Below are 27,339 nucleotides of genomic sequence, written 5' to 3' on the forward strand. Positions count from 1 at the left end.
ATTGTAAGCACAAGACAAAAGACAACATCCACCATGTTAATTAAATAGGAGATAGGGAAAGAGAGAAACTGGAAGTTAGGACTTAATTACCATAACAAAGATAGTGGGTAAAAGAAACCTTACAAATACAGGACAGGAGATGGAGGCAGTAAGTCTTGCCAAGGACAGTATGGTTAATAACATTTCCTTCTCTGCTCAAAGACCAAGCATACTCTTGGCCATCACATTCTTTCCCTTTTTCAAAAGTAAAATGGAATTGCAAAATTATTTTTCATGCAAGGACTTTCAGGATTTGAGGGGAAGATGAACAGGAGATTAGCTGCTGTCAGAGCTGTGTGAGCGCCTATAATAAGAATGACTTTCTGTGCAAAAGAAAGAAGATTCACTGATCCTAAATATCCTATGACTGTTGCTCATCATCACGTACACTTCAGTAGCCAATGGACAGATGGATATTTCTTTCACAGAGCACATATGCCCCAATTCTTGTAGAGGCTCCTACTTCTCCAAGCGTCAGAAAAGCCAAGCAATGCAGTGAATTGCCACAAAGGGTCACAGAAATAAAGGTTTAGTAGTAAAGTCAAAATTTATATTCAAGCTGGTAAAAAAATGTTGGAACTTATTTTCCCTCGTTCCCACTACGGACTGGTTTTCCAGCAGAGGAGCATGCGGCATCAAACTTAGCAGCCAGGTAGTTGTTACAGCTCAGGCTTTGATCAAGGACCCTGCCTAGTTGGCTACGCAATGTGCAAAGGTGCACTATGGGGGGCTGCTGATTTTGCCTCCCAAGCAGATAGAAAGAGCAATTAACAAGGGATCCAGAAAGCACAAATTCCTTGCAGTATCAGAGGAGCACCCCTGATGCCCTTGTGGAAGCTGTGCTGCATCCTTTGTACACTGAGTATTGCTTTCACCAGCAGCTTCTCCAGCCTAACAGTGTGACAGAACAGGGACGAAGAACGCATTCTTCACAGCTGCTAATTTTTCTGTGTCTTTTATATGATTGTGCATGCATATTCATAAAAAGCTCATCTGCATGTTAGGCAATAGCTCACAGGTAGCTACAGATTTTTATTTATTCTTTTAACACGTGGGACCTGCCAGGACAGAAGGCAGTATTGCAGGCTATGTCGTGCTCCTGATAAAACAAACACAGCACTCAAATTTAACAAAATAATATTAGCCAGGCTATCATTTTTCCTGCACCTGTTTCTTCAGCAGTTGGAGGAGCTAAAAGGCAAAGCAGGCTGTAGAGCTGATTCCTCTGCCTGAAGGAACATAGCACTTTGAATTGCTTTGACAATGGTTTGGTTCATTTTATTTCATCACAGCAGGGAATAAAGTCGCTTGCACCAGAGAAGACATAACAGGGAATCGCAGCCACAATTATAACCATAGGTTTATGGAGGGGAAATGATTAGTTTGTTGCATTTCTATTGAACCTTCTTGCTTCTGAGCCATGGAACAGGCTCCTGGTTGAACCTGCGTGGGGATAGGCAAAAAAAAAAAAATCTGAAAAAACAGATGTGTGATTTCCATAACATTTGAGACTGACACTTCACAGACCCCTTCTTCCCATCGAAGAATTAGCTGCACCTCACCACATTACATTCCAGTCATTAGCGTCGTAACTGCAATAACAGGAACAGTGGCTGCCTTTAGAATACCAGCTATCTCTTCCGTGCTTCACTCATAAGGACCAGCACCTCCTGATTAGTGGAGGGAGACCCCTGGAGTCTCATTAATCCTGTGTTAGAGGAGGTCCTGCCCAGAACCCCTCTCTGTCCATCCCACCAAGGCCATCTTGGGGTGCCTTGCAAAAGCTGTGAGCTCCTCTTCTCTTCACCACAGTGCTCAGGAGGCACGCCAAGGGCTACTGTGATAAATAAAGAGATGACTAAACGCTGCTGTGTGCTAACAAGCTGGCTGGGTGGGAAAGATTTCCTTAGCTGTTTGCTTTCCTTGCTGCTGTTCAGCTGTGGGCAGCGTGAGCAGAGACTTGTATTGATTGTTCTGCTCGTAATTTAGCATAAATGCAAATGCAGGTTGAGACCCAGCATGTTCTGTTTAGTAGAAACCATGAAAAGAAAAGGAAATTGCTATAAATTAAACGTTCCTGTCTCTTCAGGCATTAAGATGGGGTTTCTGATTTATTTTAGCTGTAGCAAAGAAAGGCAGTAACAACAAAACACAACATTTATTTGAGGAGGATTCACTAGAAGCTTACATTAGTAGGAAAGGTTTTTTTATCTTATTACATATAACAAGAGAGCTTAATAACGCCAGTAGATAACAGCACAGAAAAAAATTGCACCTAAGTAACATCAGAGCAGCCCTGCATTGCAGGCTGTATGTTCACCCATTGTGGGATCCTGTCTCTGGTGTGTCTGAGCCAGCAGCCCAGGGAGGAATGAGGACCAGGCACGTGCCCAGAGCAGTCCCTCGGGAACTCCACCACATCCAAGCACCTAGAGCTGAGGAATCATCCCAAGCCAGGTGCAGGCACACCTGCAGACAGGACCTTGATGTATCTGCATCACACTCCGCAAGATTTTTCTGATGGTTTCCGTATATCTGAACCCAGACAGCACACTTGGCTTCAACCTCCCACTTGGTGGCTCTGATGCAAACAATTCCTTCAGTGCGATCATAGATTTGCTTAAGGTGGAAGGGCTGTCTCCTCTCCACAAATGACTCAGATCAGCGATCTTAGCTCCCTCTGTATTTGACAGATTAGTGCTTAAACAAATCCTACAGACTGCAAAACATCATTGAGCAAAGCAATGTTCAGAGGAACTGAAAGCATTTCTCTTCTGAGATGAATGGCTTTAAAATCCATTTCTGCCCTTGAAAAGTTATTTATGTGGATGTGAAATCCTTTACCTTTAGCTGAAATTTTATCACAGAACTTTCTTAGCAGCAATAAGAAGTTTTGTTTGGTTTGGTTTATTATCGTTGAGTTATGTCATTACTGCAGTGTCATCATACATATGGAAAGGGGATCATATTTTATTTTGGCTCGTGCATCAGCAGTTGAACCATAAACCAAGAGGAAAAATTCAGAGACAGCAGTTTCACATTAGACCAGTAGTAAAATTTGAGCTAAGTAAGATGAGTTAAAAGACATGAATAAATCCAAGGCTTTCCTGGGCTCCCACTTTATTACATGATGAAAATTTACCAGATGAAACAAAACAAAGGAAAAGTACTTCTCTGCCCAGGGAAACCTGGCGTGGTTTTATTGCTCTTGTGCCAAAACCCGCAGATCGGTCTGATCCCTTGTGTTCCATCACAAAACCAAGTGAACTCTCAATTAATTTTGACTTTGGAAACCAAAGCAAAATTCAGAGCTGAAGCCCCCAGCAAGAGCAGAAAGAAAAGACTTCCCACATCTAAACCAGCGCAGAAGCATTTCTCAGTGGCATCTGGTAAGGGAGGCTGAGGGTGGAATTAACCTATCTTTACACTGCTAGGCTTGCCAGCCTGGCACAGCTCTCCTCCAGCCTGGGAAGGGCACCAGGCTCTTGTGTCCCTTGGAGGATTCTTTGCCTGAGGAGGTGTCTAGAAGTCCCCGCCTGGCTTTTCTGACAGCAGCTGCTCTCTCCTTGGGGGAATGCTTTCAAAAGCTCCCTTAATTCAGAAGCATCCGCAAGGTGAGATGAGTCACGCTGACAGACAGACCTGCCCAGCTTCAGAGGGATGCTGCATGTTTCCAGAGAGAGGTAGCTGTGCTGGTGTCACAGGGGGCACCCACTGCTTCCGCACGCACACCTGGGGCTCCCGCAGAGGCACTGCAGGATTTTGCAGCAGCTTATCCCAAAGGAAGAAAAAAAAAATAAAAAAAAAGTCATACACACCCACCAAGCGCAGTACGAAACTCCAAAGCCCATAATCCTCTCCCTGAGAGAAATGAAGCATGAGGAAAGTCCTCGGGGCATGACTTCACAGACAGACACGTGCAGCCTGTCACCTGTATTGCTCAGCTGCGCTGCTTCACCACAGCCTGCACTGAGGTAGCTCTTTGGGCTTTACGGTATTATCACTCTGGAGCCTTTTGTAAAGCTTCAGTTCTTGGAGCCGTGTGATAACAGCAGAATGAGTTTCTGGTTTTGGAAAAACAAAGGTTTCCAGCCTCCCCTAATGCTGAGAAAAAAAAAAAAAAAAAGAAAAGAAAAAAAGAACATAAGCAAGTAAAAATAGCTGAAATGTATGTATTTAAGTCTTAGAACTAGGGCTCCTGAATTTTAACAATGTTCAATATGCCATATAATTGTGCTTGTTGTACAGACTTCCCTCAAGCTAATCTGCCATAATTCCACAAAAATCTGTGGCACTGATTTACCATTTAAAAGTTTAGTTATTAGGAACAGCTATGAAACAGTAACAAAAGCACCAGTCAAGTTATCCTCAAAGTCATACAGGTATTCTGAATGAATGGTAACAGATTACTCAAAAGCAAACTAAAGAAAAGAAATGGGAACTACTTTTCTCCAGTCATTAGGACAGAAAATGGGATGGTATGTACTGGGGACAGACCCCTCGCTGGAGAGAAATAGCTCTGGAGAGAAATGCTGGGGAAAATAAATAAAATAAATAAAAATTTAAATTAAAATAAGAAAAATAATAGATGAGAAAGAAGGAAAAAGAAGAGATGGAACTGGATGAGCCCACCTGTCTAACCCTATGACTGCAGACTACCCTACCATTTCTCTCCTGTTACTGGAGCCTTCCTCAAGGTAAAGGCTCCATCTGCAGGGCCTTGCCAAAGGGAGAAGCATGAATCTGCTGGGCACTTGTCAGCATGGCTGCTCACAGGGTCACTGCTGGCACAGCTGCCCCTTCCCTGCTGGGACATGCTTCTGTGGAACAGATGGTTGACACATAGCGCCCCAACACTGGCTGCAAATGGGTCTGGGTACACTTTATGGTGGCAGAAGAGGCTGATTAGTGGAGGAAACCTTCAGTTCAGAGGCAAATTAGCCAGCTATTTGTTTCTCAGGGTGTGGTTTGGTGTTTTTGCTGAGGGGGAGCTGGTAGGAGGATCAGGTTCTATCGCAGCTGCAAGATCACTGAAGACCTAGAGATGGAAGCGAGTGCAGCTGCCCATTGCCCCATGCATCCTCCAGGAACTGCTGTCAGGTTATGATGGCACAAACACCACGGAGCAGCCCCTTCATGAGAGCCAAGGGTTCGTCTGGCTTTGGGACAGCCAGCACCGCAGCTGCACCATGCAGCACCGGCAGCCTGGAAACAACACCTCTCTTTTGGCTGGCACACTTATTTGTTTGTGTAGAGCCACTGACTCTCTGCCTTCGCTCATTGAGACTCGGGGATGGATTGTATATTCCAGTCCATTTTTCTTTTCCTTCTTGGCACCTGTCAGTTACTCAACAGCTGACAGCAAATGCTATCCTATTGATTTATTTATCTAAACATTACAAATCGTGCCAAAAGATGGATGTGAGCCTGATGTAGTAAAAACATTTCTTTAAACCGGGAAGAAAAAAAAGAGCGAGAAAATAACCTGAGCCAAGCTCACTTCCCCCACTTCCCCAAGCGGAAGGGAGAGGTGCATAAAGGAGTGTGGAGTTTTTCCCTAGTTTAAGAATGCCATCTGGTGGGAGGAAAGCAGATCTGCTGCTCGGCTCCGGGAGTCGCACGGGGGAAAACACCCTTTCTTGCAGGAGCAGTCGCATGGTCTTCCTACAAGACAGCAGCCAGATCAATCAGGCGCAGCTGACCTTGTCAGCCTGGGAAGCTAAATACAGAGCTGAAGAATGAATGTTGGCACATCAGTAGATTTTGAACCTTGACAGCACAGAAGCTTTATTTAATTTGATCAGCTCACACAAGAGGCTTTAAATTGCCCTCAGCAAAGACACAGTGCCATTCTTTCAAAGATTTTTTGAAAGCTAACATTATTTATGGTGTATAAGCTAACTATGTTTTAGGATTTCAAATGAAATGAAAGAGAATCTCTTGTGACCAAACACAGGATAAATATAAACACTGTTGCTTTATCCTTGAATTAGCCCTTCATCAGGCTTCTTAACAGCCAGAAAGGGAAGGAAATAAAAAAAGAGCAGACAAAGAGCAAGAAAACTATAAAGAGAGAAAGAGAAAAAGCAAAAAGGGAGGGAGGAAAGAAGAAAGGCAGCAAGGCAGGCAGGAAGGAAATCCATATTATCCATCATATGGATTTTCATTGCAATAATAACCAACCTATCTCCTCAGAGCACCTGCTTCATGAAAGCAGATTATGCAGCTGCTGAGGAAATACGACCATCTTTTAATTGCTGATCATCATCCTATAAAAAGAACACATAAAATGTGCTTATCCAGGGATCCTCTGCAGGTCATCTTTTCCTCAGTTTCCCTCTGACTAGGTACAAGAAGAAACAATTATGTTTAATTATCCTTTTGTTCTCCTTTTAATACTGGGGAGAAATGGGAACAGAAAAGGAAGGGCTTCTACCAAATGCTGGAGCCTGAAATCTTATTCCTTATTTTCTCCTCAAAATAAGACATTTGTGCTCTCAAAGGGAGATCCATTTCCTAGAAAGCCAGAGGACATGGAAGACACTATCTTTCCTGCCTAGTGCAGTGGCCAAGAGCCAAGCAGGTGAAACAGCCCTAACCCCAGCCAGCTGTGCTGCAGAAAGGAGGAGGAGTTATGAACACTGCTAGTGCAAATATCAAAAAGTGCCGTCTAGATTTGCTCCTCAGTGTGTGTGCTTTTGTTCTTGATTATTTCATTTAATTCACTGATAAGATCCTGTGTGGAAGAACTGTTTTCTCTCTCCACACTGAGTCCAGACAATGCAGTCCTCTTCCTCAGAAGAATCACAGAAGGGCTTAGAGTGGAAGGGACCTTAAAGCCCATGGTGGGTCACCCATAGCAGCAGATTATTGCTGTTCCAGATTTCCAGGAAATCATGGTGGTTCCTAAAACACGTGCAGACAGCAAAATTTTGAATTTCTTGAATTTTTGGCTCTGTTAGTCAACATCAATTTTGTCTCCTTCTCTGGGATAGGCTGGTGGGGAGTTAAGGTCCACCAGCATCCTCAGCGCTCATGGTGCCAGCTGTGAATGCAACAGCTCGATGGGGAAAAGTACACAGTGCCCTGGAAATGGGATAGTCCTCACTGAAGTCTTCCTCTGACCAATTAGCCCCAGCAGTGAAACATCTAGGAAAAGGCCAAATTATATATAGTAATTTAAAGCCCTAGAATTTATCTCTCTGTAGAAAATAACTTGTCATGTAACAAGGATGATGGAATGGAAACTTAATCATAAAACTGCAAGCTAAATTTGTCCCTCATCTTCTGTGAAAACAAGAAGATGTTTTAAATGTTTGCAAACTCCTCCTGTTGGAGACATGTGAGTGCTACTGACTTCTGATTTTCTATTTCACTGTTACAGAAACTGGGTTGTGTTTTTCAGGCTGCATGGAGAATCAGGAATCATGGGGGAGACTGAGCCAAAACTCTTTGAAATTAATGGAAAGCAACTGAAATGTGAATGTTTTTTAAACAGAAGTGGAGAACAGAATTAGGTATAGATTTATGAATAATTGGTAAAAGCAGTATTATAGCTCTACAGAACATCAAGCTGAATAATTATACTAAGAAAGTGTAAGTGATGTGGAAGTCTGATAGCAGCATTGTGGTTCCCAGGCTGAAAATTTCAAGTAAACTTGAGATCTTAGATAGGACACCAAGCTTTCCTTCCTGAATGTTTGAACTCACAAAGTATCAATGTTTTTGGAGTGAATGAGAAACCTAGGAGAACTGCCAGTAGGGTCCTGGCACACAGCTTTTCTCAAAATAGAGAAATTCTGTCTGTCCACATTTGTGTCCACTTTAGTCCTTTTTAAACTTTGTACCTGGAACACCAAAAACTTAGTTACAGATAACTAAATACATGTTGCCAAGCATATGTTAAAAAGGAATCACACAATATCAGTGCTAGAATTAAGGCAAACAAACAACATAACAGTAAGGAAACAAAAGCCCATGGAGTCTTCAGCATGAAAGATGTTAATATAATTACTTCTGTGATAGATCCGCGAATGTGTCACGGGACTCCTTAGCAACGCGTAGGGCAACCAGTAACATGCATGGCCAAATCTGGGTATTCTCATCCTCATGTCTCACCAGCCTAGCTTTGGTGGCAGTATCAGAAAATGAGGAATCCAAAAAGGGGCAGAACTCAGTTGCTTTTAAGCCTCTTGCTTTTCCAAGGCTGTCTCCATCCTGGGAATAGCTGCACATCCTCTGGAGATTAAGTCTAAGGCACTCCTTCCTCCTTGAGACCAAGAAGAGGAATCACAGTGACTGGCAACTGGATCCATCTTTGGGATGCACAGAGAGGAAAGACAGATGTGCACCTCCAAGCCCTCCTTGTAGCTGAGAATATGCACAGAGGACATCATGATAGCACTTTGACCTGTGCATACCTCCTTTCCCGCTGCTCTTACTAATTGTGTGACAGATGTTGTCAGTTAAAGGCTATCTTGGTTTGCACCCACAGTATCTTTGAAACTGACAGCTCTTTTGAATTAGGTAGCTGACAGTGGGAGCTGTAAGCAAGAACACCCTTCTCAACCGAGCTTGTAGCGCTGGAGTCCACTCTAGATCTGGCCACTGGATCTGCAGACTCACAGAGAAGGCTACTGTGACACCACACGTGCACCAACTCCCACCCACCCCTCCGCTTCCGAGTTTGGATTGAGAAATGCAAAGGCAGTGCATTAAAAATATGAGCACTGGGTCTCCAAATGTGCTTTAAAAATAAAATTGCATTAGCGTGACAGTTCAAAGAGCTTTCTCCCTACAGTTTCCCATCCTAATTTATATATATAAATATATATATGATATTCTTTTACAAGTTCAGGCTCTCAAATCACAGAAGCAAAAGAAATGCTCTTTATAGCATCAAACATGGTCTGAATACATTGAAGAACTGCTCTAAGTAGCAGTAGCAAGTATGCCTTTAAAATTATGCAAAAGCGAGTGGGAAGGAAAGTGGATGGGAGAGTGAAGGTAGTTCACTGCAGTGATATGATAAGAACCACAACAGAAGGGGAAAATTGTGTCAAGTCATACACGTAAATGAAATATTTTAAATGAAGCAAAATATTTAGATCTAGAAGACCATCCCAGGAAAGTAAAATAAACATAATGATTACTAATTAATTGTGTCACTTGTGTTTACTGAGTGATCGCTTTTATTGTTTGGGATTTCTAAAGACTTCTCATCTCTCCTGCATTTAGCCTGCACTGTCATTTGTAATCATTGCTTGTTCCCATCTGATTGCCATTCGTCAGAACTTTTGCTGAGCACGGCAGGATAATTACCCACTGCAGAGCACAGGGGGGTTCCCAGTCCCAGGCACACATGAAAGGCGAGGAGGTAAACCTGCATGGGAAAAGAACTGTTTTAATTATTTGAAACAGCAAGAGATTTTGCAGGTAAGAACTCTTCTCTCATTCCTCCCGAACTATCTGGCAGGGGAAAAGAATTATACTTTTTTCTTTCCCCACCTGGTATGCAGTGTTGCTACGTACAAAACAAATTACTTAGACACAGCTGTGGATGCTGAGTTTGGTTGGCTTAGTTGTTGGGGGAAATCTTGCACACAGCCTAGCAGCTGGGAATACACTATCAAGCAGTGTGCTGGTAGATTAGTTATCCTCAGAGCCCTGCTATCCCCTTTCATTAATGAGGTCTGACTGATGATTATCTTGAAGGCTGTTTACCACAAAGAAGGCAGACCTTGATGGGCAGAACAGAGCTGTGGTGAGTGGGCTGGAAGGCAGTATTTGCAGCAGGAGGAGCCAAGCATTGTCTCCCACTCAGATTTGAAGATGGACTCAGATGGGAGAGAAGGGGCTCAGCACTGGCAGAGGGGCAGACACATGTCACACGTTACTGCTGTGGACGTACTGACACATTAGACAGGAGCTGCAGAAACTATAGAATCAAAGAACCATGGAATCATTAAGGTTGGAAAAGACTGCTAAGATCATCCAGGCCAGTCATCAGCCCATCCCCACCATGCCCACTAACCACATCCCTCCGTGCCACATCCACACGTTCCTCGAACATCTCCAGGGACAGTGACCCCACCACCTCCCTGGGCAGCCTGTGCCAATGCCTCACCATTCTTTCTGAGAAGAAATTTTTCTTAATATCCAACCTGAATTTTTCCCAATATCCAACTATCCTGCATACCTGCACCCCATGGTAATCCAGTACCATCACCCTTTCCACATCTGCCTCTCTGCTCACATAGAGCCACTGTGCTGTGCTGCCTCTTCCTCTTCTCCTTAACTAACAACTAACACACATTTTTGTACTCCTTGCAGCTCCAAAACCCTGATGAGGTCTACTGCAGTTCATCACAAGGCTCCCTAATCGTGCCTTATTGCTTATATCAGTGGTCTCAAGACAGCATAACCATGACATTAGCATCTTATCTCAGTGATGCCAATGCTATCTCCACTCCCTCAGTTGACATAAGAGGAGACCTGCGACCTGCTGCCAGCAACCCACCCTACCAACTCCACACCCAGGCATCCCATGGTGGGTCACGCATACCAGTAACAATGGCAGGTTATTGCTGATCAAGATTTCCAGGACATCAGAGTGGTTCCTAAAACACGCGTGGTAAAGCAGTGAGATTCTTCAGCCGCTGAATAGATAAAAGTATCAAGAGAGAGTAGTACAGCTGTGATGTGAAAAGTTGCACTTTACCATCATAAGCTTACAGGGTTGCTGTTCCTAGAGTGCCTTGCTATTTGGCTTTTAAGATAACTGAATTAAAGGGTTGGTGTGGAGGTGTCCTATCCTTGCAGCAGTGCAGATATAAAAATACAAAGTTTCTCCCTGCTGTGGGTGGATATTAGACTCTACTTCATTATATACATGGATCACCAGACAGAGTGTCTTAATAATGAAAATTCTATGTAAGGTCATGGTCACATTGCTTTATACTCCATCAGAAATGTAAACATGGTCACTAATGGTGGGGGTTATGAGACCAATCTTCAAAACACAAATGATCAATATAAACAGAAATCTCTCTAGTTTGGTGAAATGTGGGAATTTACAACAGGTTAAAGGGGAGATGAACACTTCTCTATCTAATTTAACCTCTGGATATTGCTGTTTCATGCACTGATCCCTGCCACTAGTCCGCAGCTTTCATATGAACCACAACACGCTTTGCAGACAGGTCTGAGATTAACCCCTTCAATCAATGGGAAAAGGGAGAATACATCCTGTCGCTAGATATTTTGTTGGAAGATTAACTTTAAAAACAGCATGAATCATTTCTGCTTTAAATTGGCTGTGCTGCTCCTTGCCAGATTATTTTATACATGTTGTGCTCGATATCATGAATAGATACAGGAGAATATACTTTGCCTCCAGCAATGGCTCCAAGCCGTTTTATTATGAAATGGTTTCCAACTTTCCATAATCACTCTCAAGAGATTTAATTGCAACATAATAAGCACAAATGGCAATCTGCCACTCAACAACAAAGACGCTTCCAGCCTGATCAGGGACCAGTGTTTGGGAACAGATAATCTTTTAATTTTCGGGTTCTGTTCCAGAATATGAGGCTGTGGAAGAAAGGCACAGACATATCAGCCAGAGATTAACAGTCTGAAAAGAATCAGCAGAAGTACTCGCAGAAACGAAATTAGGATTTGGGGAATTGTTTGTAAAGAGGGTAAGAAAAGTAGATGAGGTGAGTGAAATGGTTTACCTACCTAAATTCATTGTCTTTTCATGAGTACAGTAGGACTGAGGGATGGGTGTTTCTCCTCAGGGTGTCAGCTTTGGCAGGTTTTTATTCTTGTGAAGTCCAGCCACTCCTTTACGGCACCATCTGCATCTTCCTTCAGTTTCTTGGTGCGCTCTCTCACATCCAGCAGTTTCTTAAGTCACGTCCCATAGTCTCTCAGGATCTGTTCATTTGGTTTTTTCCAGGTAAATGCTGCCCAGCCTGCATGCCTTGACAATATCTTCTTCCACACCACTGATTAAAAAGTAATAACTATGGACTGTGAACCTCAGCCAGAGACCTCAACCAGAAATAGCCAGCTGGATGATGTGCCAGTATGATTAACTTCCTTTATCTTTTAATGAACTGCTTCTATTGATTTTGAAAAATGCTAATTTTTTTACACAGGTACCATTCAGGAGTGAGCAAAATGCCTGTCAGAAATGTAAGCATCTTATGACAACACAATTCTCAACACAAAAATAGTTGAATGCATGCAGCGTATTACCATCTGTTTTACCACTGACTATACTTTCCCAAAACTTTTCCGCTGATTACTTTGAGCAGTGGCTCCAATCTATTTAGATAATTATATTTACCTTTCCTGAGCACACTCTTCTCTGTTTAATGAACGTTATTTGTTTCTCTTAAAAGAACAAAGGCTGATCATCACACACTTTCATAGCATCATGCCATGCCCTGACAAGCAAGGAATTCTTTTATTTCTCTGTAGAACTCTATATGGAGACTTTGTGACAAATTATGCAACCTAGTTTATAATTGGCTTTCCCCACAAACTCTCTCTTGGGAAAGATTTCTGAAAGCTTCACAAATCCATGCTGATTTTGGAATAAACCTTCACTGGTTCATGACTTCACATGAAAATCATGCAACGTGCGGACAGCTTGCACAATTTTGCCAGAGCTAGCAGGAACATTTTCAAAGAAATGAAATTGCATTAAAATATGCTACTTTCAGGATGCCAAGTGTTGTTCAGAGACCTATTGATTGCAACAAAGGCCTCCTCTAAATCCTCTTGCTGAAGTGAAGAGGAGACAGGGGAAAACCTGGGTATTTGTGAATCAGTCTCAATAAAGGAAAACAAGCTCAGACTTCTGCCTTCCTTGTGGGCATCTTCATTTGAAATTCTCTCTGGAAATTGTGTTAGTTTTCTTATGAGAAGGTCCCTATAATTTGCCTAATTATCAGCCTGACAGCTTTACATACAGCTTATCTGCAGAAAATGAAAGGAATGATGAGGGAATTTCAGGAAAGAGCTTTTATTTCCCCCGATAGAAACATCATCTCAGCCTAATTTGCATGTAACATTTCACAGTGCCTTCCTTATCTTATTGGTAGAAATACGTTCACTCTGGTCTATTCCCATAAAAACAGAAAATGAGAATTGACATTTGTTCATCTTGTTCCAGCAAAGCAGCTCCAAAAAAAGCAGTGAATTTGGGTCAGCCTGTCATACAGATATTCAGACTTTTAAAAGCAACTGATTTTAGAAATAATAATGAGAGGAGAAACATGAGTGCATTTCTTCTTTTTTTTCCTTTCTTTTTTGGACAATTGCATAATAAATACTCTGAGAAACAAGAGAATCATGTTTTACCAGTAAATTGCTGCTGCATCTAGGTAGGGCATCCTTGCCTAAATGTTTAAATGTGCCTGCTGACATTCAAACGTTATCAACCTCAGAACTTCTGAAAGGCTGGCAGCTGCCATGCACCAGCAAGACCTCCTGATGCTTGTTCCCTCAGGACAAGCGAATGGCAACTTGAACTATCCCATTTTACTTGGAAAACAGTCTCCTACCTCGCTGCCTCATTTTCTCCCTCTTTAAAACCCAGAGTACACCCATCCTCAGATGAAGTGTTTGAGCACACCAGATGACAAGAGGCTGCAGTTGCCAAGGCTTATATTACTGATCACTTGATACTGATTGACAGCATATCTACAAATCCACAAACGGTTGGTGCAGTCCCAGTATCAATGCTACCAGGCTTCTGAAATCACTGTGCTGCATCTGGTAAGAGAAGAATACTCTCTATAACCCTGGACTAAGAATGGCAATGCTTCCGCCTCTTTCAATAAATTGTCATCCATTTCATTTTAATTGAGCTCTAAGTGTCTGGAAGATGCACAGAAATTAAGATCTCAAAAGTCCATACTTTGGGCAAAAAAAGGAAATTTTTTTTTCAGATTTCCTGATTTTTGCTGTGCCTAACTATGTAGCCTAGCATTGAAATACACACATTTCTACAGAGAAATGTGATGCACTTTCTCTCTTACATTTTACTGTTTTCTGTTACACTGGGAGATTTCTGATTGGCTCTTTTAAACTTGCATTGTATATTTAGTGGTAAAAGAATTACAAATATATTCTGTTTCTTTACCTGAACAGTGCTTACTATATTCACATTCTTGAACAGAGATTTTCAAGACAACTCAATGGTAATGCTCTAAGCATAGTACGGTTCATTTACATTCTTCCTTGAGGGAGAAGGAAACACAAACACCATTTTAATTAATTCATAAAGGACAGATTTAGAGTTATCAGTAAATGTGTCTGCAAAATACCTCTTGGGAAAATATAGGCAAGTGTCATTACATGAAGAGGCAGCTATCCTGCTAGAGAATAACTCCAGAAACCCAGATGCTTAAATGATATACATACAGCACTTTAAGTGTGAGCACGGAAAGTGCTGATCCCAGCTTAGATTCAGCACTCAAAACTGCTCCAAAGTGAGACTAAAACAGACTTAATGAATGCTTCCAGCAAACTATTTTAGTTTTTTTTCTATCTAAATGGGTGATAAAGGAGAATTTAGCCACAATCAATACCATGACTTCAATCTCCAGAAGGATTTATGTTTCATTTGGCTAATTGGTTTGATAATTAGTTTTAAATATCATCATTTGCTTCACAGATAGTTTGCATACATTGTTGGATTGCATCCAGGGCACAATGTAAAAATCACCTTTGCAATGAACAGTTGAAGGCAGATAACGCATAAATAAGATGAAAGAAAATACAAAAACAAATTGAAGAGGCTACATACATGTTAACAGTCTGCTATTTGGGAAACCATCTCATGTGAAACAGCAATGTTTCTGTCTTTCCGGTCAAGTACTGAGCCTCCTTCAGCAGGAAATGCAAAACTAGATCTTCAGAGATGGGTGAGCAGTCTTCTTCCCTTCCTTTATAGCACCTTTTTATCGTGCTGGTCCTTCTGTCATTACAGCTCATTTGTATCACCTTTTCCAAGGTGTTGATCTTTCCGACTGCTACATGCTACAGCATGATACATAATAGGTCTGTTGCAATTATTTGAGTCCAATCTTCTCATAGCATTAATGTGAATGAGAGGGAAATGTGCAGAAAACAATGTCACCTTCTTTTTTTTTCACTCTAGTAGGATTTGCAAAAAAAATTGATTTCAGTGCCTAGAGGGAGAATAATTAGTTTCACTTTGCTTTAAATATTGATCATTTCCAGTGCAGGTTAGTGCAAAAGTATTGTACTAGCATAGCAAGCTTCACTTGCTGTTCTCAGTCCGTGTTTAGAAAAACTTGACAAATGGGCACGCATCGAGAATAGCAATGTTCAGTTTAAATTGCTACTGTTCAAATCTCAGGTGAACCTTCATAAACAAATCTTTTTCAATTATGCATTCATTTCAACATATGTTCAGCACACAAATGCTGTTCATTAAAGATTTACCTGCCTTCTATAAATTGCATTTGGTATTACTATCGAACAGCGCTCCCTAGCAAAAGGCTTCCAGATCACAGTCTCACCAGAAAGCTACACAACAATTTTCTGGCATGAGGAAGTGCTTTTCTAGGTTTACACACTAAATACTAGGTTAAACTCAAACCAGTAAACATTCAGCTTTGTGAAGAAATCAGTGTTTCAGAGGATGGAATAAGGCTTGTTCAGCAATCCAAATGAGCAAACTGGAACTGGGCATCTTCAGGCAAGCACATCATCCTCTTAAAGCAATTTCAACTTCAATTTCAGGCTGCCTGCAAGAAATACATCTGGGAGGCCCAATAGCCATTGTTGGGAAGAGGCTTATGTGGTCCTAGCAGCCTTCTCAAGCCAGCAGAGAAATTTCTGATGAGGCTCAGAAGATATTAGAGAGGAAAATGACATCCCCTTGTCTGACAAGCTGTCTTAGGCACAGAGGAGCACAGCACAGAAGCATTGCTCTCCTTTTCCTATACTCCCTGCCTAGGTCTGGAGTGTCCAATCCTTCTGATCTGCTCAGGAAATAATAGGGCTCCTGTCACAGCACATTTTAATGAGCTGTTTTACAGCCATGTTTATGGTAAAGGCAGGGGACAACAAAGTTATCGGCTTTATCATAAAATCTAGATGTTTCATGGTGAAAAGATGTCTCTTCCCTTGGTGTCCCCACACATTATACTGAGTGTCCTGCTCTGACTCATCTGTGAAGTGAGTTACACTGACCCTGGGCTACCCATCCCTACAGAAAACTCTGCTCATCAGTCCAGCACCAACGGCCTGCTTCCAATTAGTGCCTTAACACCAGGCAGCTATTAATCAATTAAGCACAACAGTCCACATTAGACTTTTAAATGGGTCAGGGAAAAGCTTATTTGACTCCATGACAAATTGCACAGAGAACAACAACCCACTGGTGATTGGCTGTAACCAATTAAGTAAGCCGAACACAGAGGCTACTAATGATAGCCACTTGCTAAGCAGCTACAACTGTTAATTGTAAAAGTTTCTGGAGCCCTTTGACATGATCTGTGCCATGCAAAGCTACCTGGAGGAATAAATAAATTGCAGGTTATGATAGCTTTGACATGTCTAGAAAGAAAAAATGTAATGCAACTTGGAAAGATTAGCAGAACTGAATGAATCCTTTTAAAAGGAGCAAGTGGATATGGAGAACATCAGCAGAAGTGAGAGAAAATCGGAGCAACTATTAGAGGACTTGTCTTAAGTAGGTTCCTGTATAGAAAAAATGCAGTGAAAACAGCAAGTGAACCATATTCAGTAATTCAGTGTGGTCCAGGACAGCTATCTCCATTAACAAAACAGTGGATCAGGCTGTATACACATACCAGTAATTTACAAGAAAAATAATCAATCTTAAAATGAAACACATTGTTTTTGTGGTTTTTTTTTTTTAATGGAACAGCCAAATTCTTTCTGAAGTTGGAGAAAAACAAACTCAGAAACATGCGTACCCTAATGACTCATGCCCCTCTGTGTTCTCCTCTTAGATGTTCTCCTGAATTCACTCCAACAGGCTACCCATATACAAGTAAGCATGATATCTGATATACCAAGGGTAAGAAGAGATTCAGCACACTACACCAGGGCCACAACCCAAGTCTGAACCCATCTGCAACAGATGCTGTGGTACGCACAGCACGCTTTGGTCTGTTCCTCTTAGTAAAGAATCAAAACTAATGTCTTTTTCAACACTTTAGGAGCACGTTATCTCAAACACCACCAGCCACCTAAGTATGCACTCTTTACCTTTTAAGAATTCTTTAACATTTCGCACCACTTGAAATGCGTCAATTCCGGTTTACTTTACTGCTCTCGCAAGTTATATCTTCTGACATACATTGTATGGTTAAACCTGCTGTTTAAAAATGAAACCAACTTAGTCTTTAATTACAACTCGAGTTGAAAACATGTCACTGCAAGTGTCAAGATAGAAGAAATTTTAGCCTATGTTTCACAGTATGTAGTCTAAACTGTCACATTATAATAGAGAAATCCCTGGCTGACACAGCATTGCAAGTCTTGTTAGACAGGAAAAAAATGTATAAAATGTCATGGGTTAGATATTGTCTCTGATGCTCCCCTAGGCATCTGAATGATCTACTATGAAGATGTCTAAAGCCAAAAATCAAAGGTGAGGGTGGCATTTTTGCTTCCTCCCTCTCCTTCTCCTTGATGCAGTTGAAGATTGTTCACATTTTACGTTATGCACTTCCAGGGAGATGTTCACACCCACAATGGGCTCACATTTCTGAGCTGCTCAGGAAACCCAGCGCCTCCCATTTCAAATAACACCCTCACATCAGATAACCATTATTTTTAACTCCCGCCTAAAACTGTGAGGTTTAACTGTAGGGCAGCCAGTGGATCTCCTAGAACTTAGTCGTCTCCAACAGCACATGACATTTTATTTCAGAGCATTCCCGTAACACTTGATCATAAGGTTTGGTATTGTCTCCTCTGAGGCAGAGCCACTTCAGCAAGGTTATATGCCTCCCATCCTTTCATATTCTTTGTGGTTTCCACAAGAGCTTTCCGAGCAAATCTGTCGATGACAAATGCTTCACCTCTCAGGAAAAGTTCTTCTATCCCCCATCTCTTGAAGGAGCAGGGAGTCGTCACATGACATGAGGATTTGATATGATAATGCAAATCCATCTTTTTCCCCTCCAGCCACTCTGTTACAATCCATGGAGTTATCTCAAGTGTTGGGATTAATAAAATTTGCTCTGACTGTTTCTCCAAGCAGAAGGATGAAGTGAAAGTAACAGAAGCTCTCTTGCAAGTAAAACAAGGTTGATAAATCTCTGGTCTTAATTTTCACAGATAAAATAACTTTTCTTTCAGAATAGGCATGCTTTGTATGTTTTTTAAACAGAATTTTATGGTATACGTCTCAGCATATCTTCATGTCTGTTGTGGCTTTTAATAGGATCTCATCTATATATGGACAGTTCAGAGGTTGTCCTGAGCAGCAATACACATTATCAAGTTACGTAGAATAAAATACAGTGAATTTTTTTCTTATTAAAATTACTACAGGCTGAAATAGCTCTTATTTGCTTATCTGGCTCTGGAGATGATTTGTCACACTGGAGTTGTCCCTGTTTCCTATAATGTCATTTGCAGTCAATGTAATGATACTGCCCTCCTGGTTCTAGGCCAGGTAAAAAACAGCATGATAGTGTACAATCCAAAATTTGCGTGAGGACACTGAGAAATTGCCAGTTGCTGTAGAAAACTGGTTTTGTTCTCTACAAATCTAATTGCCCTGGAATAATCTTGTTCACATCATAAGGAATCAGCAATCATTTGCATTACATGTAAGGCAGTTGATGTGGGGTGAAATGCTCTCTCCGATCTGTGATGAAGCAGTTTGAAGCAATGGGAGCAAAGGTTGAGGTTGGTCCTTCAGAGCTCATATCCAGAGCAGTGATCAGGAATTATCAGTGAGATGAGGAGGGCTGAGTCATTTGGGTTGCACAGTGCCACGCTCTGATGCCTCGCGGCTCACAGGACTTTTCATGGTTAAGCAGAGCTGGCAGGCACCCGGCATAGCCCTGTCTGAAAAGGCACAGCATGAACAGTGGAAAACATGAGTGATGAGATGCCCAAGCAAGCCTCACCTTTGACTTCCAGCATCCCCACACCATCCTCTGCAAACCTCTTGAGGATAGAGAGTACCAGAGTCTGTTCTGCAAATCATCTGGACACACACAATAATAACATCAGTTCTGTGAACAACCCAGGGACTGATTTCCAGCGGATTTGATTGTTCTGGCTGGCTGACTTTTAACTGAGACTTACTGAGGGAATGAAGTTTACCCTTCATTAGGCAGCAGATTCTCTCTAGCATGGAGAAACAGCCATTGAGGAATTAGGTCCCCAGTGGCTTGGTAATTGTCCCACGCCTATTTCCGGAACTCTAATTATTAACAGAGGTTGAGTTCAAATTTTATCTTTTTTTTTTTTCTTTTACAAGGGAACTGATGGCATCTTTTAATTTAACAGACTAATCTATTTCCATGATATGTATAGGAAGTTGAGTGTTTTTTGGAACTGTATAAGTAAGCTGAAGAGGAACAGAAAGAAGGCTGAAGGACTGGTGGATGTCTCTTCACAAAGTTTAATCATCAAGACTTTATCTGGCACCTTTTTTTTCTGGTGCCAACTAAATCCTACTCAAGAGAAGTTTGGGAATAATTTTGGGAAGAATTAATTCCAAAATACAGTGAGGAGACAAGCAGAGGAGAGCTTAGCCACGTGCACATGAGTTTTGAACAGGTTTAGTTACTGTTAAAAATGGACATTTTTTGAATCATCAATCCTTCAAGTTAACCACGAACTCTTAAGAGAATGCTCTGCCACATGAATTCTCATAACTTCATTTGGAAAGATGAGTATGTTGATGATGCTTAATGGCTTTTCATACAGGAACCCAGATACCATGACTGACCCCAGATTTCCTGCAGGCCCCATAGATCTTCAGTTATATTGTCAGAAAATCAGCACAGACTACAGCTCACAGTCTGAATCTCAGGAATATCTGTCATGGAACAGTAAAAGAAGAGAATAACCCCTTCTCATTCAAATGTCTTTTATTGACTCTTTCTCATTATGGTGTGATGAAGAAAAGTTTTGGGAGTGTTAAAAACCTTGATCTGTTTATTTTGCAGCCAAATAGAAAGATTTTAGCTCTCATTAGAAACAAGTTTTTTTTTAAAACCAAACAACCACATGCGCAGTAGCTGCATCAACTGAGGCTGTAATCACTGAAAAGCAGGATAAATGTGAACAAGCATCGCATTCTTTCCCCTTCCCTTCTCCAGACCTGCTTTCCAGTTGACTGGCTGACAACCACTGGAGTGGGAAGATGGGTTAAAAGCTGCAATACAGATGGGTGTTTAGCAGTAGAGGAGAAAGAACAAGAAAGTCAATACCAGTCCTGAAAATTCTGACCTACTTGCAGCCTGTAAGTATATAATTGTGCTCACCAATGATATTTGCCTATTTCATATTTTTGAAAAGTCCATTTTCTAGAGATCTATTAGATCCATCTTAAAAGGGACATAGTGCACTGTATGACATAATTTCCTGAAGAACATGATGCAGAGCAAGCTCATCATTGATTTTTGTGTGACTAAAACTACATCTAATTTTGGCTCAGGTAATTTGAGGAGAGAACTTTAGCCATTTTCCATCTCTAAAAATATGGGTATTTTTCTGAAAATTTTTTCTTTTCCTTGCATTTGGATACAGCCACAAGAACACTGATAGTTTCCCATCCTGTCCTGTGATTAGCATCTCTCTCCAGTATTTATTTACTTCTTAGGGAAGAGGTTCTCACAGATTCTGGAAAGAAATTAGCATGTCAGTGAAGGTCAGTAAAAGTTTTAATGGAGCCATCTTCAACAAGGTTTCGGAAAGACCTAAGAAGATGTTTTCCCTAGGTTCTTTCCCTCAGAGGCCAATAAAAATTAGGTTTGAAATCTGTACCCACCACTAAAATATACCAGAGCACAATAGTACCACTTGATTATATAGAATACATGCTTGTATAGATTTGTGACAAAAATATGAGGAAGTATGAATGAAGAATGAACAGCAATGTATACGTGACTACCAGAAGAAGCACAGCTCCCTAGACACCACTCCAAACAGCAAGATTGAGGGAAGTTACTGTTTTTGTCACAACCACTGGGATAACCCAGTGGTAGAAGACTGCAGTCCATGCACCAGCAGTAACAGACATTTAGAACGTATTTTACACAACGGAAAAACACCAGTGGACAGCAGTGTGACATAACATTCATAAAAAGTGAAGTAAGTACAAACTCAAGGCAAAGAATTCCTTCATAATAACAGATGTCTCCTAAGGGATGTAAAAAGAATGACCATAAAGTAGCTTGATGTCTCCTGTCACGAACAGCCACAAAAAAAAAAGATGAGGACATGGTAGCTAGCATTCCTTGCCTTCTGTGTCCAGACCATGCAGACCTAAATTTTGATGTTTATGAGTCTATGAGTGTTGGAGAGGGAATGTATAAAATCAGCTTGCTTAAAGACTTTTCAAAGAAATACCACATTCCTCTTCCAAAAGATCTTCCAATGAATTATGTTGTGCTATATTCCTTCCAATTGAGAGTCACAGATTTGCATGCCTGGGCTTTGTCTGCAATTGAGTTTGAAAACACATAACTAGAAAAAGATTGGAGCTCATGCCTGTACAGAAATACAAAGCCTGTTCCTATGTACAAGGAAGAAGTCTATGGCTTTCTTTCCATTCCTATGGGAGTATGGGACCCACAGGAGCTAAGCAAAAAGAGAAGAACTGCTAGTTTAGTTTTGTCAGCAAGAGTAATGATTTTGAGATTAATTGAGTACAGAGATAACTACATAGATTCTGAGACTGAACACTGCAAAGGACGTCCTCATAAAGTCTTGTAAGGAAATGAATCAAGAACTCGAACACTTCTTCTAGTGCAGGGGCTAAAATTATTCTGTGTATAACAATGTCTCTAGTTAAACAATGTTGTCTGTCAATCAAAAAGATTACTTCTAGGTATTCACCAGGAGTACTTTTGTACTCAACATGTCAAGCTACTGTAAATAGGGCAAAATCCAAACGGGAAATCTACTTCTTGATTCTGTGTGTACAGTCCAGTTACAACTAAAATGCTTCTGCAGGCCCATGTAACATGAAGAAATAATCATACCCCATGTCAGTAACTTCTTAATAAGACTGCTCTTCCTCTTGTCTTTTATGTCATGGAGGAAAGGCTGGAACTGGCTATATGTAGCAGCTCTGTGCACAAAAAAATGTCAGATCCAGACACGCTGAGGGACACAAAGTCTTTGGTTTCAGAAACTGAAATGTCATCTGTGCACCCTACTGGAGCTGCCTAAGTTGGTAGTGCTTGTTTAGTTATCAAGTGGCGCTGTCTACACTGGATTACCGTGTTCATGTTTGGAGAATGACACTAGGAGTTGTGTTTTATCAGCTCTGCCCCTTGCACCACAACCAGCGCTGATCAGAAGTGGCCTCAAGGTATGTGGGAGTAATGCAAGAAGAAAGTAAAGAAAATAACAATCAGTCTGGAAGAGACTACTACTTTAGGAAAGCTTCAGTGGAAGTCAGGATTAAAAAGGGGGGAGGGGGAGAAAGAAAAAAAAAGAAATTAGAAAAGATTTATGAGGTATCCTAAATTGTCATCTAACTGCTGGACTGCTTGAAAACAACTAAGCAAACAGGATGGTTTTGTGTGATAATCAATCCTTCCAGTCATTTTACAGAAGTGAATTAATCTCCATCTATGCCAGTCAAACCACAGTCTTCTGTTGTTCCTCACCATTTCTGTCCTACTGAAAGATCTGAAGGTCAAGACAGCCTCCAGTCTCCTTGAGGACTTAGCTGGTGTAACAGAATTGTGGAAGTGAAAACAAAAAAGGAATTTGCTCCGCTCTGTAGCAGGTCATTGCCTGCACTTTTGGATCATCTGAAATTCCTGCACAGCTTGAAATCCATTATCAACAGGGACTTAAAAGGTGAAGGGCTTCCCCTGTCTTTTGTTCCCCATGGCATTTTTCACACCATTTACTGATTAACACTGACAGTCAAGAAAGCACCACTATGGTGCTTCGGAGGCTTCCGTCTCACAAGCACAGACCATAATTTAGTCTACAGACCCTCCTGGCAGCTCCTCCATCCATCAATGTGTGCACTGCCTGGAGCTGCAAGCCAGCCCTCCTGCACATAGCTGGGCTGTGTGCTTCTGCCTGCCTACCACCAGCAGACTGAGATGGCTGCATTGCTCACCAGAGCCCAAAGGCTCTGTTGAGCCTTTCCTACCAGTACTTGCTAAGGAGAATTTACAACTAAGAGGGCAAGATTTGGGCTACCTAGACGATAGTTCCTTTTGTTGAGAAGTTCTGTGACTCCCCTGTCACATAGTCCTTTCCTTTCAGTCCACCTAAGGTTTAAATGCATCCCCACCTGCATGGGTTGCTTCTTCAGCTCAGCCTGCAGGGGCTCTGCTTTCTGATTTTGCTGTATTCTTCAACACTGTCTTCACAGGCTCTTCCTGTGCAGAAGACATTGCAAGACTTACACGTCCCTACAGTGTTTTCTCCCATATTTACCACCTTGTCAATCCCTTTCCTCTACAGCAGTTCCTTGTAGTCTTCTTGACATCTGTCTCCACAAAATGCATCAAGCAATGGAGGAAAAAGGAACTGGTGCCTGTTGAGTCACGTACATTCTTGCACTTTTTTCTTTTTCACCTCTCTGGCTGCCCTGAGAACGCCTCCATTTGTGTTGCTGTCACCAGCTCACAGGACAGCACGGGGGAAAGGACACTGAAATGTGTGCTTACCCTGGTACCTCACTGAGGGCTGCTGTACTGCAGCATGTGGTTTGCCTGTCAGGGTGCTCAAGGGGTGGGTGTGAGTTACATGGAGAGAGGCTTTGGAGATGAGTGCATTAACGCCCAAAAGACTGCCTTTTTACAGTATTCATTTCAACTCACAGCTGACATAAATAACAGCACTTCTTTGTCACTGGCCTGCTGTAAGCAGGTGCACTGCTGTCATGCTAAAGGTCAATAAAGCAAACAAGCATCAAGGCAAAAGGCTGTGCTTGCCTCTGTCAGCTGAGCCTGGAGGTGAGCAGCATCAAGTGGGAGCATCTCCTCCAGTCAGGAGACAGGGCTCAGGCAGCACTACCCAGCTGCACTGCCATCCTCCCCCATTTAACAGCAGGAAGCCTCTCTTAAAAACGGGCTGGTGGCTTCATCTCATTCACCCTGACAGACACCAGCTGTGTCAGGCACCAATACACCTGCAGGCTGTGGTGCAGGGGTAGGTAATAGCCATGGTCTGCAGCAAATCCCCAGCCCAGATGCTGGTTTCCTCCAGCAATGCTTTCACAGCTGGGCATGCCTCCCTCTGCAGGTCCCTATGGAAGGGATGCTGGAGGCATCTCCACACCTGCATGTCCCTCAGCCCCACCTGATCACCTCAGAGACATGGAGGCCGCAGGTGAATTAATGAAGTCTCCTGTGGACATGAGGAGCAGAGCTTGTGTAGGACCTGACTCTCATATACTAGCAGACCTAGCTATATCCATTATGTACTGGTAGCCCTTGCAATTCTCTGGTAGGTGCATAGCTGATTTGCAGAGCACCAGTTGTACATTTTGACAGCTCACCAGCAGTAAAATCAAATTAACAACTGAGAAGGAACATTAATTCTGCTTTTTCAAAATCAGGCTTTTGCTGGAAGCCACAGCAATCACCAGTTCCAATTCCTAGCTTTTAGAAGGCAGATGAGATTGATCTGTATAAACCACCTTTCTTTTTTTTTTGTTATTTTAAAATGATTTTAAAGACATTTCTCACTTCTCCTTTAAAATAATTAAAAGTTATTGCTTGTCAATCTTATTCAAGATTATTTTCACTGTCTCTTTGCCTATCACATCTCTCCCTCCCCCATATTTTCCCCTCAGGTCTCAATTATTCTCAAGTATAATGTCATTATTACTTATGCACCAATAGTGGTACAGTTAAGTTTAGTCTTGCTTTCTCCTGTTTGTGATCTGAACTATTATATTTAAAATAAAAAGAAAGGAAAGGAAGGGAAGAGGGGAGGGAGGAAAGAAGGGAGGGAGGGAGGAAGGGGAAGAGGAAAAGGAAGGGGAAAAGAGCTCCTTGTTTTCATTACTTTGTGGATTCAGACTTTTATCAAAGTCAGATTTCATCAACTTATGAGTCCTGAAGTGATGTTAGAACTATTTCCACACTGGAAAACAGAAGTTTTCTTGTAGTCTGAATGGTGAGCATGGTGCCCCATTCCTTACAGGGCAGGCAGTCTGGATCCCGCACATTTTGCACATAGGATTTTGGGAATCACTGTCCTATACTGGAAAGGGACAAGCAATTAATGGTCGCCCATTTATGCAACACACACCTGCTCGTAAGCTGTTTGTGAACCAGTGGCTGGGCTCTTGGGTGCACACAGTGTGTCTTTCATCACACCGCTTCTCTTTGTACACTTCTAAGGCAAACCACTTGCTGTTTCCTTTGGATACATAGTCCATCTGATATGCCTGTTTCTGACTGGGTAGTAATAAAAGCCCCTGTTCCCAAAGCAAAAATGTGCCTACACAAATGATCTTTCCACAGATCCAGTATGACTGCAGTGCAGACAGCCATGCTGTCAAACAGAGCTCTCTTCTGCATCGCTTCCCTTTTTTCTTATTAACTGCTATTCTCTGCATTATAGGAGCCTGCAAAACTCCAGCCTTGGTCAGACTGCATTGTGTACAAATGCCTCACAGGAGGCAGCTTTTGTCCTCAGAATCTCAACACCCGAACTACAGACTTACAAGAAAAGGGGAAAGCATCACCATCCCCACGTCACAGAAACTATTGTTCCCAAATAATGCAGCTTGTGGCCGAACAGAAGAGTGAATCTGAGCCAAAATTCCACCATCGTTTTAAGTGGGCAATGTCCACTATCAGTGCCACAACCAACCTTGCACCTGTCCTTCCCCTGACTACGGCTGCTTGGTTTGGTAGACTTCAACTCTTCACCTCCTCATAGAATCATAGAACCATAGGATCATCACAGAGTCACAGAACAGTTTGGGCTGGGAGCTGAAGGCCCATCCAGCTCCAGCTCCCTGCCAGGAGATGGCTGCCACCCACTACATCAGGCTGCCCAGGGCCCCATCCAGCCTTGGGCACCTCTAGGAATGGGGCATCCCCACCTTCTCTGGGCAGCCTGTGCCAGGGCCTCATCACCCTCTGAGCAAATAATTTCTTCATAATTTCTAATCTAAATTTCCCCCCCTCCCTTTTAGTTTAAAGCCATTCCCCCTTGTCTTATCATTTTTAGACTTTGAATCTGTGCAAATGAAATACCAATAAGAGCAAAAACATGAAATTCAGCAGAGAATGGCCCACATGACGATTACACAGGCTCCTGAGAATGAAAATGAAGTGCCTACTGCCATAACGAACACACTGGGTCATGCCCACTGTACAGTGGCTGTGATGTCTGTACAGAAAAGTGTTGTGTTAAAGCCTCACAGGGCTCTCGTGTTACCACAGGACTCACCAGTAAGAAGAGATATCAAAACACCATCAGAATGCCTTCTTCTGAAGATACTGTCCTTATAAATCATCAGAATGAAATTTGCAATCCAGGTAAAAAAAAAAAGACGTAAAGATGAATTATTTGCAGAAACCCCTTTGCCTGCTAGAACTACTTACCAGCAGTCCCTCCATCCAGCCCTCTCTCTGTGGAGCTTGGAGAGAGAATGCTGCAGCCCAGCACCGACCTTCATCCAAAGTCATTTGTGCTCACAGGTGTCAAAGCAGCTCTATTCCTGTTTCCAAAATATAGTACACTGGATTGCAGAAAATGAGTTCGTAAAAAATTATTTTGCACGCCTGCTGCAAAGTTATACTTCTGTCCTGGGTCTCACCCTACTGTATGTCAATGTGTGCAAGACATCTGTTGCTGGGCTTCCTGCCAAGTCCAGCAGGACTCAGTGTGAAACCCAAGTTGTGAAAGAAGCTGTTACAGAGCTGTAACAACTATATTTTCTTGATCCTGCACCACTCTGTTTTCTTCAGGAGCAGTGGGGACAGCAGTCTTTTTAGGGAACCTGCAGCTCTTACTGTACAACTTGGCAGGAATTCTGATTTTGTTCTATTTCATTTCCTTTCCTCATACTTTACTCCTTCCACTTCCCCATCTAGAATA

The 27,339-nt window shown here is 42.0% G+C and overlaps 1 long non-coding RNA gene across 1 annotated transcript; it reads right to left on the minus strand.

Moving 5' to 3' along the window:
• Positions 2,184-26,266, minus strand: LOC110390159. The gene is made up of 3 exons (XR_002433603.1): positions 10,604-26,266; positions 9,361-9,421; positions 2,184-4,143 (listed from the first exon to the last, which is right to left on the minus strand). It is a non-coding gene; the product is annotated as an uncharacterized LOC110390159 (long non-coding RNA).

The sequence above is a fragment of the Numida meleagris genome, chromosome Z (genome assembly GCF_002078875.1).
Source record: "Numida meleagris isolate 19003 breed g44 Domestic line chromosome Z, NumMel1.0, whole genome shotgun sequence".
Classification (NCBI taxonomy): domain Eukaryota; kingdom Metazoa; phylum Chordata; class Aves; order Galliformes; family Numididae; genus Numida; species Numida meleagris.